Raw genomic sequence first — 14,329 nt, 5'->3', positions numbered from 1 at the left:
GTTTCAATCTTTGAAATGTTTGTATTTTTTATTCTTTGGTAGCTTCAACAAGTTTGATATGTGAAAAAAACTAAGGCTTTGTTTTGAAAAAAAAATTGGATTCAACATAACCTTAGTAATATTTAGTCGTACAAATACACCGTAAGATTTAAATCATAAAAGAATGCGTATATAATTTGGTCACACATGATAAAAACATTATATCCTAAAGTTATATGGATTTATGATTAAAAATACATTACAAATTAAACGTTATTATGTGGGTTGAAAATATTTTTTTTATGAAGAGATGAAGACTTTCAATGGTATATAAGTGAATATTATAGGTTGATTATATAAGGTTAAGTTTTGATTTAAAATTCACTTTTCAATATATATTGGGCTTATCAGACCATTTACTATCAAACCATATATATATATATATATATATATATATATATATATATAGTCTCGTGCACGAGTTGAAAGTCTCAGCGTGAGAGGGATGTGTTAGATATCTCGCATCAACTATAAAGACTTTTAATAATATATAAGTGGTACAAATCTCACCTTATAAATAAATTTTATAAGGTTGAATTAAACTTAAAATTCACTTCTTAATATTTCTTTTGTATTTAAATAGGTCTGTAATTTTTTTTTATATAAACCAAATCTATCTCGAAACAAAAAGTCTTAATAGAACTATGATATCTACTAAAAGTCTTCTATACTCAAATAAGTTAATATTATTTTATTATTCAATAATTAAAATTATTAAATACAGTGTTACCTTATTCATATATATATATATAGTCATGTACATTAAAATTAGTAGAATAACTGAGTTAATATTCACATTAATCAGACTAGCAGGAAACACAAGCATTATCATGTGTGTATTTACTTTTTATTTTTATTTTTACTATTTATATATATTTTTTAATATTAAATTTCGAATAAATGATTTTATTATTCGTATATTTATATTATAAGTATAATTTATAATTCATTTTAAAGATGGTATTTATCTGTATTTTTTATTTTTATTATTATTATATGTGTATTTATATTTATTTAAATGAAATATAGATATATGATTATTCATATTTTAAATATCAAATTATCTATATATATATGGTTTAAATAAAAAAAATATATTAAATTATTATTTAAAGAAAAATTCAAAATAAAGATCAAGATTGATATTGGTATGTGGTATTATTCAAATGAAATAAAATTATTGTTAACAGATATCTTTATTAATTAAATTATAATAATAATAAAATTATATAAAATATATCATTCATGATTTTTTCAATTTTAAAAAATTATAAATTATAAATTTTATTTATTATTTTTTATTTGCGTATTTTTATCAAGATTAAAAAAAAGTAAAAGAACTATCATGATTACTAAATATTATAATTTATTTTATTTTTATAAGAAAAAAAATTGAATTACAACATGAATTAAATAGAAAACTAACAAAAGGACATAATGAGAGTGGAAGAAAAAATAAAAAGTTGTGTGGCTCAGAAAAAAAAAACTAAATAATTTATATATATTTATTTTAAATTTTGCTTTACAGGATATTTAACAATGGAAAAAGTTGTTTTCAAAATTAAACTAAACTATAATATCATTTTTAAAATCAATTATAAAGAAGAATATTTTTTATATATAGATATAATATATTTTTATTTATTAAAATAAAATTATAAAATTATATTTTTAATATAAATATATGAATAATAATATTTTATTTTAAATATTAGTTTACATACAATTTATCCTTTATTCAGATTATTATCTTAAATATTATATAGGATACAAATTCTCTAAATTTGTTTAAAAAAATAATGTAATTTAACCATTAATAGTAATAAAATTAAATTTTAAATTTATTGATTTTATAAAAAAATAATTACATTGATAAGATATTTATGAAATTTTACTTAAATTCCTATTATATTTTAAAATAATTAAAAAGTAACTATCCATCAAATTATGTTTAAATTCAAAATTTAATTTGATTTTTTTTTAAATAATAAATGTAATGCACGTATTTCAAATAATTTTTTTAAAATTTAATATTAATCATTTTTTAATTTTAATTATAAAATAACAAAATAATAAAAATAAAATAAAAAAATAAAATACGGATAAAAGAATAAAATATGAACAAATTTCTATATACCAAAAATAGTTATAATAAAGAATCGTCTTTATATATGTATAGATATATGGTCAGTCATAGATATCTTTGTCACCATTTCATGAAATGCAATATAGAAATAAATCATTACAAAAAAAACTAAATGATATAATGTTTAATGCAAAAAAACATACAATATATAAATAGCACACACTTATAATACAAATAATATCTACTTGTTAAGACCATAATCAAAGTGATGATAACTCTGTGTTGGATAATTTTGCGAAACCCAAAAGTCCTAAAAGTAAACATTTCGACACGTTCAATATAATCATATATTATTTAGGAATTGAAGTTATGGTCAGTTTAAATATTTTTTTTTTCTTAATCTTCTGAGACATATTTTAAGAATAAAATCGTGACGAAACACTGACTTTTAAAACGGACAATAATTCGGATGCGATGATTGACCCTAACAATGTTATCTTTCAGATTTGGGGTCGGAAAGCGCCGTCTGTGGGAATTCGTAAATTCTTTCCCAAGGATTGTAAATTCTTTTCCTTAACTCTCAACTGGGGCTTGTTCCGGTACGACCAATATAGTCTCACATCGCTTAGAAGTCGAGATACACCTTCTTCCCTTAATCCATCGAGACACCTTTTAAGAACAATACTTCAAATGCGATGATTGACCTTAATTAATGTTATTTCCTCAAATTTAAGGTCGAAATAACTTATATGATGGGAAGTAGAAATTTTACATTAAAATGTATTATTTCATATTATAAATATAACTAATGATAGTAATAGACTAATATTTCTCGAAAATCATGTGCTAAGAAACTGTGTCAATATCCAATATTATTTAACTTTTCCTTCTTTCTTAAATTTAATTAATTGATCTGTGTTCCATTTTTTAGGAAAAGAAGAAGAAGAACAAACTATACGAGCTAAATGAACCCAGTGCGTAAAGCTTCAATGGCGTTGCATTTTGCAACCCCATGGTTTGAAGTTGCATCTCCATAAAATTAGTAAAATGTTAAAGTACTCCTTATTCAAATTTATAGAAATGACTCCTGATTGGGTGATAATCTAGGAGTCTGGAACCTACTTTAAAGTTATAAGACACATTTGGAAATATTTTTTTGGATCTAAAAATAGAGTATAATTAATTCCAGAACCAAAACAAATATTTTTGAATGATAAAATTATAAAATTCATTTTTTTGAGAATGTAATATCAATATGTGGGGTGCATAATACAATGGGTTGCTTCTTCCTGTACCTCCATACCTTCTTGTGCCACCTTCATATGTTTTTTATATTCCAAAAATACATTTTTTAATATTCCGGATTACATAATTTGAAAGTTTTTTCTATACATTAGCTTCTGGATTATAATTCAGAAGTCTTTTTTTAAGATGTGTGATTAGCTTCCAGATTACATAATCCGGAAGTCTTTTCTAAATATGAGATTGACTTCCGGATTATGTAATCCAGAATATATCTAGATTACATAATCCATAGACTTATTTCAAATGCAAAAGAGTTCTGGATTTTATAAATCTCAAAAACACTTCCGGATCCAAAAACATCTTCCGTATTATGTATGGAGGTGACACAAAAAAGGAGAAAACGGTATTTTTACATCTGGTATGGGGGTGGCAGAAGAAGGTATAGAGGTGTAGGAAGAAAGAGTCAATACAATGACCAAAACTACAAATGAGAAAAATGGGCTAATTGGGCCTAATGAACCCAAAAGTGGACAAATAAATATGGGCTAATATTTTATCTATTTTACTGACACACTCCCCCTTTTAAATTGTTTTTCCAAATATGTGTCAAAATATATACTCCCCTTTGTCCTCTCAGAACTGTAACCTCCCTTGTGCTCATTTCAACTTTCTCCCCTGAAAACCATTACTCCCAGTGCTAAAAATATTAAATTAAACTGAACTTAACTATGAAAACGCGAACCATTGTTCAAAGTGAAGGAAGGGAGTGAAATTTCTAGGCCACCTTTCGGAAATAACGACTAAATGGACAATGTAGCACTAAATGGGAGTGCTATTTGCAGTCCCCTAGAATAAGGCCCGCGGCCCAACTCTCACCTATCTAAAAGTAAAAAGGTCCAAAAGGAGAAATCAATATTAATTTATCTATTGCTGCAGAGCAACATTACTCTTTAGTAAACAGTGTTAGACATGAGAGTTACCATTGTTTTCCTTCACGCAAATAGTGTACCAAATCATAAGTGAAGCAAATATCAGGAAATTTCGCCCCTAAATGTTTAAGAGAGAAATAAATAAACAAAATGAATTTTCTATACGTTAAAAATTAACTTATACATAAATTATACAAATTTTAAAAATATATAAAAAATACTTTTTACAAATTAATATAAACTTATAAATAAACTTTTTTATTTTTTATTTTTTTACTACACAAGCTTGTTTACATGACTTAAATTTTTGCAATCAGTTTAAATAATGACGAGTATGAGATTATAGCAGGAATACAAAACCAAGCAATAATGGAGAGCTGAAGAATGGAGAATTTGATCCTCAAACAATAATAGTTTGGCCTTTGTATTAAAAATGTGGCTCAATAAATGTAAAACAAATATACAACTTCAAAACAAATCAATAAATAAATAAAATCTCTACAAATTTGTTTATTCCATAATTAGTGTTAATTTATTTTTAAGATAAAATGTATTCTTAGAGGTGATTGTTCTTTTAATGAAGTGAGTGCTAATTTCTTCTCTATTTATTTTTATAAGTTTTTTCAAAAAATATACGTAAAATAACATGCTAATATTACTTTAGTTGAAAAATACTATTATGAAACTTTTTATAAAAATAACTTTAAAACGGTAGTATATATTAAGTGTACCCGTATAGTTTGAGGGGTCCAGATAGTACTTATGATTTGATGAGGAATTGTTGATGTGTCGGTGATCTCTTAATGTCTTTAAGCCTCTTTCCTATAGAATTGATGCTCGGTTGGTCGGAGGGGCTACCTGCGATTGCACTCCGACGCTTAAGTCAGTGTTTGGTTTTGGTATATTATAGTGAATGGAAAAATGTACCTTACTACCTCACAAAAGTTCTATTTATAGTGTTTAGTTCATGGGCATGGATCCTTGTGGGCTGGATCAGTTGTTAACTGACGTGCATGGCAGTTCCCTCATATCTCGGGTGTATCTTTCGGTTTATTTTGTTATATTAAAGATATTTTCCATATATTTCAAAATGTGAGTTGACTCATTTAAAGCCATTATGTTGTTGTTGTGTATTTATTTACTATGTTCTTTAATGTTGTTTGACTCGGGCGTCCGGTTATCAAGGCCGAGATAGGCTCGTCCAGTACCTACCAGTACACTTGCCCCCTAGGCTTGAAGAAATAAATTTTTGAAGAGTCGAATATGACCGTTGTAGTTCCTGAGGTGTGATTAGATCCTTAGAGACATTAAATACGTTGCAGAGATGTGACGTTTGCGGTTTCTAAAAATGTTGTTGCTTGATTGAATACTGTTCAATCATATATTTTCAATGGTTGAGATGTTGTGTCGTTTCGTATACCGAGTGGTATGGACCGTTGGGTGGGGGGTAGATCTGACGACTCCGAACGAGGTACGTAGTAACCTCTCTCCTATTTGGTTTCCTATAAATAGGATATCATTTTAACTTGCCTGGGTTTACACTTTCTTCACTGCCTATAAAACTTGTGCTATTTGCTCTGAGTGCCGAGTCTACCAGTTTTCATCTTTGTTTGTCAAATTCTCAAGTCAGTAATGTCTTCTTTTGTAGACTCGTCGAATAATGTCATTAATATAGAATTTTCTAAGGTTACCCGTACTGTATCTGATAGTGTGGGAGAGACTAGTAGCTCGAACCATTCGGTCTCAGATGGTCCGAGTTATGAGTGGGTCAATCCACATGCGTTGAAAATCCCCATTTCTTTTAGGGATTCTGACGTTTTAGATAAGTTTTTGTCCAAAGTATCATTTATAAAACTTGATGCTCCCCTGACGCGTTGATGGTCGATATATGTGGCTATTCCGACCAGGTGTGTCACAGATAAGAAAATGCGCCTCATGTTTTCTTTTTTGTCTATAATACCTTTTTCATGATTTGCACATAACCCTATCTTTTGATGATTTCACTATGGGGGTTCTTCGAATCCTCAATGTGGCGCGGACTCAATTACATCCCAATTCGTGGGCATGTCTTCAGGTGTTTAGAATAATTTATGATATATTAAGGATCATTCCAACATCAGAGTCGTTTTTGTTTTACTACAATTCCTGTTCGAGCACTCCAGTTAGTTGGTTGTCTTTTTCAAGCTTTCAAGGGCGTGTTTGGTTTGCAGAGCTTACCACCACTTATAAATTTTTTAAAGAAAAGTACTTGAACCTGATAGTCGAGACTATTTTTATAACGTAGAAGGGAAAACAAAATTTTCTTTTCATTCGACCCAAAACCCTAGTCAAATTGTCGCCTAGCCGTGGTCGCCAATGTCACCTCTAGATAAGGTGGTTTTAGCTGTGTTTGAACAGCTCCCATATAAGTTGCCTACCCGGGAGTTGGTAGCCTTATACGGTCGTCCGAGAGGTGGAAGAACTTTACTGGTATGTAAATTTCTTGTATATATGGTCGTATTCATCATATTGATGGTGTTTAATTCATTTGTGTTTGGCAGCTATTATGACTCAGATGGATCCAGCCTTGAGGGACCTCATGGCCAAATTGAGATGCCAAACAGCCAATAGGAAGAACCCTTGCTACAGTGACCAAGCAGAAGAAGGAACTAACCGAGTTTTCTAATGCAATGAAGAAAAACTTAGAGGCAAATGTGGCTCTTAAGAATAAATTCTTCAAGATAATGTTGCCGCTAAGAAGGCTCGACATGTGCTAAAAGATGAGTTGGTGGCGGTGGAGGTCGAGAAGACTGAGCTTGCTAAGGGAAAGGCCGAGGTCGAGGAAAGGGGAAAGACGCTTGCGACCGAGGTGGTGAAGTGTCATGCGTTCAGGCTGCGCATAAGCGAGGATTGTTTTCACCAGTGTCTTCGGTAGGCGATCTTTTACCACAGGGTGCTAACCGAAGACCCCCGCTACGACCTTGATAAAGACGTGGTGGACGACAAGCTGGTACCGATCAAATACCGATATCCCGATGGAAGACGCTGGTGAGGAAAATGTTGTTACCCACCAAGCCGAACTAGAGTCGTCCTTTGAAGAAATACTGGAACCAGTTTAAGTGGCTTTATTCTAGACCCGGGAATGTGGGATTTGAAAAAATTTAAATATATTGGTTGTATCTATGTGAATGCTTATGTATTTCAAAACTACGTGACTTGTTGAACTTAATGTATATGTATTTTTTAATCTCTTTCATGAGCGAGTAAGTGTGCAAAGTAGTGGCTGGCCGAGCCTTTAGGATTTTAATCCGTATGATTATACTTATTGACAAATAAAATTTGACCAAGTGGTACAATTGTAGCACTTGATAGGTGGAAGACATGTTGTAAAAGATTTTGACCTTGAATAATTGGTAAAATAAAGTGAATAATTGTATTGTTCTGGTCGCGCGATATTTTCGTCTTATTCTGGCCGCACTAAGCAGTGTTTATATGTTGATTTTGATAACACTAAGAAATGTATCGATTTCGATCGCTATGAACGATAAATCCTAGTCGTGTATTGCGATATGTATGTGTGGTGCTAAAACTCCTATATGGGTCGTGTAAAAGATGTTCGTTCTAACCGAGAAGTAAATTTTGGTATTTCTCAAGACGTTTTAAACAATATGTATCATGTTCTGGGTTACCTTTGATAACTTAATTTTGCATGAGTATACATAGGCCAAGTTAATAATCTCGGTAGATTCGACAAGGTTGATTATGACCGTATGAGGGGTAGGTGTAGCTGGAGTAATAGTGTGCCCTACTGAACAAAAATCAGAGATATGAAGTTTAAAGTGCCTCGTTAAAACCTTCTCAGTCGAAAAACCTCCCTTAGGGATAAAACGACTGAGCGAGGAAATACTACACTATATTTATTAAATTTTATCAGCTATAATAAAATTTGAGATGCGCGACATTCCACGTTTTCGGTACACTTCTTCCTGATAAAAATTCTAAATAATAAGCACCTCCGGCTATTGTGTCAACAATTTGAAACGGTTCTTCCCAGTTGCTTGAAAACTTACCATCGTCTTTCAGGCGTCACTATGCATTCACCAAACCAAATCTCCTTTCTAAAAGCTTCTTGGTTTCACCCTTGAGTTATACCGTCTTGTCGCTCGCAGCTTGCACACTTCTTCTCTTATTCTACTTTTGTCCCTGAGTTAATTGATGAGGTTGAGGCCGACCAACAAACTTTCCTTATTCAAGTATAAGTCAAGAGTTTGTCGTCGTAGAGAGGGTTCTTCTACTTCAACAGGGATCATGGATTATGTTCCATAAGTCAAACTATATGGTGTTTCCTGAGTGGTGGACTGTGGCGTACATCGGTAGGCCCATAAGACTTCGAGGAGTTCTTTGGTCCACTTACCTTTGGACAGGCCGAGTCTCTTTTTCAATTCATCAAGGATAACTTTATTGTCGGCCTCGGCTTGACCAATGGTTTGCGGGTGCTCCACTGAGCTTATGATATGCTGATATCAAGCTTTCCATAAAACTCGGTCGGTGAATTGTCGATCGTTATCAGTAATGATGACATGGGGTAGTCCGAACCGACACACAATGTTTTTCCAGACAAAATTTTGGACATTTCATGCGGTAATGGCCGTTAAGGGTTCAACTTCTATCCACTTAGTAAAGTAGTCTATGCCAACCAACAAAAATTTACACTGTCCTTTGCCTGGAGCGAATGGTCCAATAATGTCCATCCTCCACTTCTCAAATGGCCATGGGGAGAGAATGTATTGAAGATTCTCAGGTTTTTGGTGAGATAAGCTACCAATCTCTTGGCACTTAACACATTTCTACACAAACTCAGTGCAATCACCTTGTATGGTCGGCCAATAGTAGCCCACCCATAGTACTTTAGATGCCATTGTTCGAGCTCTTGAATGAGTGTCGCATACCCCTTCGTGTATCTCTCGCATGACATAGTTGGCTTGCTTGAGAGTGAGACATTTCAAGAGTGAACGAGTATAACCCCATCGATAAAGGTCTTGATCTATTAGTAAGAACCAGGCGGTCTGCTATTTCATCGTTTTTTCTATGTGCGCCTCGCATGTTCCGTCGATTAGGAGTTGTTTGATGGGTGTCATCCAGTTTGGTTGAATATCGGTCGTCATACATTCTTCTAAGCCAACACTTGGATTGGTAAGGGTTACGTAAATGATCGACCGATGGAGTCCTTTCTTCTTAGTGGTTGTTAGGCGGGAAACCGTATCAGCTCGGGTATTATGTTCCCGACAAATATGCTGGATTGTTACCTCATCAAATTTTGTAATCAATCCCTGAATAAAATGGTAATATTGTTGCAAGGATATTTCTCGGACTTCAAATTCCTTTTTCAGTTGCTCGACCACTAACTATGAATCGCTCTTGCATAATAGCTTTTTCATTTCCAAATTAAGAGTCAGGTTAAGACCAACTATGATAGCCTCGTATTCGGCTTGATTATTTGATTTCTTGAATTCAAACTTCAAAGCTGGCTTAAGAAGAATATCACTTGGTCCTTCCAATACGACCCCTGCGCCGCATGACTTGCTGTTGGAATAGTCGTCAACATGTAGAGTCCACTGGGTGTTTTCTTCCCCAATCCGTTGAGGACTGATCTCAGTTGCGAAATTGGCTAAAGCTTGAGATTTGATTGCCCCCTTGGGCTGATATTGGATATGAAATTCAGATAACTCCACCGCCCATCCTATCATTCGTCCGACTAAGTTTGGTTTTGCTAAGATTTTCATAATGGGATAGTCAGTTTGGACTATGACCCGATGATTCTGAAAGTACATACACATTCGTTTGACGATTATAACTAGGGTCAGGGCGACCTTCTCAATCATTTGGTATTGAACCTCCGCGTCGTGAAGTACTCAGCTGAAAAAGTAGACTGGTCGTTCCTCTGTTTCTACCTCTTGAACTAAAACTGCGCAAATTACATCTTATGACAAGGCAAGATAAACAATTATTGGCTCCTTCGTGACTGGCTTTTGAATTACTGGAGGAGACACCAAGAAAGTTTTCAACTAGAGGAATATGCTTTCACATTCTGTCGTCCATTGGAACTTAGATGCTTTGCGCAATAATTGGACGATGGGTTTAGTTTTTTCTGCGCAAAAATCAACAAGTTTGAGAGACTTTCACTAGTAAAGAGTTAATTGAGGTTGCCTAATTTTCTAGTCAATTTGCATCACAAAACCAAACATGGAGATGATTGAGGCATGTTTAATAGAGTTGGATGTGAGAAAACTCAGAGCCAAACAACTAACCTTTGCAGTATATAATGAAATGTGCAGAAAAATAACCCTTTTTGAGCTAAAAATTTGTTCACCCTAGCTTTTGATATACATATATTGTCCTACCTTGTGGTATGCTAACAAAAGGAGAGCATATGTGCAATTCAAATTTCTATAATTAGAAGAATTGGGTTTGGTGTGGGTGTTGGGATCTTGAGAATGAAAAAAAAAGGATTACAAAATAATCCACATTCTCATTCTCTTTTCTAAAAAGAAAAAAAAAATTCAAAAGTCAATAAGAAATGGGGATTACAAGAATAAAAAGGGAAGCAATGTGGATGAATCTTATGGAAGGGATAATGGACAACACAATTGTAATTGAATTGCAAATATGCTAATCTTTTGTTAAGTGTGCATTTTGTTATCCTGGAAAAACCAATTTTTCTTTGAAACCTAGCTTCATTACAACCTAAAAAAGACCTCAATATCTATGTTTGTAAGTGTTTGTAATCAATTGGAAATGAAGGGAAACCTTAAATTAGCTTGGAAATTAGTGAAAAGAGAGGGAAAACACTTACCAATGAGGAATGAAAAGAGAAATTCCTTAGTTTGATTCTCAGTAAAGAGTAACAATTGTTTACCTTGGAAATTGAATACATTCTTATCCTGTCTTGGTTTGAATTGATAAGAAACACCATAATTTTTTGTTGAATTATCATGTGCTCTTTTCATGAACTTATTTTGATATTGAACTATAGATTTGATTTCTAAGGATTTTGGGGAGGAATGAACTCTTATTTTTTGGGATTCAATTACTTTGCTTGAGGACAAGCAAGATTCTAGGTTGGGGGAAAATTGATAAGTGCCAATGTGTAGTTTTAATGATTGAGAAAATTAAACACTTTGGAACTTAATTGTTGTTTAATGTTAGAAAATTACCCTAATATGAAAATTATTGAATTCGATTATATATTTTGAATCAAGAAACTAATGAAGAAATTTAATCTCAATTTTTGTGTAAATTGCAGATGAATATGAAGCATTGAAAGAAAGAAAACAAAAACTTAATTGGATCACAAGAAGATTTAGCTCAAGCTAAAATTGTCCAGATTTGATTAAAGGTGCAATAATAATCTAGCTCAGGCTAGAATTGTTAGCTCAAGCTAAAAAAGCACCGAAAGATCTAACTTAAGTTAAATTGGCTCACTTGAGCTAAAGTTCATTATATAAATTTTGAAACACAGGTAAAACAGGGGCGGTGGAAAAAAGAAGTGATTTTTATAGAGAAGTTAGTGAGATAAAGAGAAGAAAACCTTTGTTCTTAGGAGAAGAACTTGTTCAGATCAGCCATTCTTATGCAAATCAGATCAAGAATGAAGATTGGAGGAGTTGTCATGAGTGGATATGTACTTTCTAACTTGGGATTGAATGTAATCTACTTTGATCAAATGTATTCTTTGTGATATATATATATATATATATATATATATATATATATATAATATTCTCTTTTCTACTTGTTCTTGGTATTTTTGTTTCATGCTTATTGCTTGATTCTATCTGATCAATGGAGTCTTGATTTTGATCCTTAAATTTAACTGAAAAGTACCTTTAAGGATCTGAAATAGACGAAATACTTGATAACTTGTGATGCTAGGAAGAGATTTCAGGTTATTAATTGCATCATAATTTTGTTCATAAAGCTGGATGATTTGTTAGATATCTGAGGAATCAGTATTTGAGAAATTATCTTATGAATTTCATATGTGAGGAGTCAAGGTGAATGACTTTAAATTAAGCATCAAGAATAAGTAGTTTTGAGTATTATGTATTGTATTATTCCAAAATACAGATGATTGAAATAGACATAATTCAATCCCAAGTATCTTTATCTATATTTGATAAGTTAATTTTGTTACGTCCTAAATCAAATCTTAAACCTTTAAGTTACTTTTTGTGAAATCTTTAATTCGGTTATGAACAAGTTCTCAAAATTATTTTCTACACTTGATGAGTTTTATAACATAACTTCTTAATTAAAATTGTTCACTGTGAGTTCGACATTCGTACTTTAAAGAGTACTATATTACAGTTGATTCGGTACACTTGCCGAGAAAAATCAACACAACCTCCAAATCTCTTTGATATTGCTGGGGCTACGCATTTCAGTGATTGCTCTGCATTTCTTAGGGTTGGCTTCTATGCCACGATGGGTGAGCATAAAGCCTAAAAACTTCCCTCATTCTACTTTGAATGCACATTTGTCAGGATTGAGGCGCATGTGATGGCTACAAAGAGCTTGGAAGACTTCCTGCAAATGTTTGACATGCTGTTCACACGAGTCAGATTTGACGACAATATCGTCCACATAGACTTCAACGTTTCTACCAATCATGTTGTGGAAGACGTAATCCATCAACCATTGGTAGGTAGCTCTGACTTGTTTGATGCGAAATGGCATGACCTCATAGTAGAAGTTGTCGGAATCAGTCCTAAAAGCCATTTTTTATTTATCTCTAGGATGGATCTGGATTTGATTGTATCCCGAGAATGCATTGAGAAAACTGGGGATATTGTGGCCTGCTGCTCCGTCAACGAGTCGATCGATGGTCGACAAAGGATAGGAATCTTTAGAACATGCTTTATTAAGATCAATGTAATCTACACATCCGCCAGTTACCATTAGATTTCTTAACCATGACCACATTAGCTAACCATGTTGTATAGTGTGCCTTGCGGATGATACCATATTTTATCAACTTTCCAGCTTCTTCCCGGGCGATTACGTCTTTCTTCTCCAAGCTTTCATTTTTTTGGGTTATCGGTCTAGCTTCCTTATAAATAGAGAGACAATGTGTGATGACGTCGGGACTTACCCCAGGCATATCAGCAGTTATCCAAGCAAATAGGTCAGTATTGTCAAATAAAGTTGTGCTTACCAACTTGCGGTCGTCCAGTTTCAAAGATGTCTCAATGTATGTCTTATGGTCATCGTCACGGAGGGGCAAAGGTTGAAGATCTTCACTCGTCTCCATGCGGACATCGTTGAGTCAGGGGTCCAAATCTACAAGTGCAACCATATGTTCTCTCGATCGCCCTTCTCGATGATCGTCTCCTTCTTTTGGGACCGACTGCGCGGTGACACTTTATATACTCGTATGGTAGATTCAACCCTTAAACTGGAAACATAGCATTCTCAAGCAATTTTTCGATCAACATGGACCGTCACGATATCACCGGTCGTAGATGGGAATTTCATCACCAGGCGAGGGGAGGAGACAATCGCTCTTAAGTGATTGATGGACAAATGTTCGAGTAATACATTATAAGAAGTATTTGCGTTAACCAATAGATACCTATTTTTTATGGTCTTGCTAAGACACCTCTTGTCGCCAAACGTAGTATATAAATCGATACATTCTTTGGTATCCACCCGCTCGCCTGAGAATCCAACGATCTGTTCGTCATAGGGCTGAATATCGACTTATTGGATCCTCATTTTTTTGGAAGATTCTCCAATAGAGAATGTCTACTAAGCTACCTTGATCTATCAAAACTTTGGTAATTGCGAATTTATCTATCTCTACAGTGATCACCATAGGATCGTCTTGTGTCGGATCTATCGTAGTGAAGTCATCGTCAGTGAAAGTTATTGGTGGTATCCGCGGTCATTTTTGGGTTGACGTGGAATGGACTAATTGTATGGCCTTGAGATGCTTCTTTCGAGCCGAGTTGGAGCATCCGCCACCTGCGAAACCTCCAGCTATGTAATTGAC

This window comes from Phaseolus vulgaris, chromosome 9 (assembly GCF_000499845.2).
Source record: "Phaseolus vulgaris cultivar G19833 chromosome 9, P. vulgaris v2.0, whole genome shotgun sequence".
NCBI lineage: Eukaryota > Viridiplantae > Streptophyta > Magnoliopsida > Fabales > Fabaceae > Phaseolus > Phaseolus vulgaris.
The sequence above is the reverse complement of the archived record's forward strand: the minus strand, read 5'-3'. Positions refer to the sequence as shown.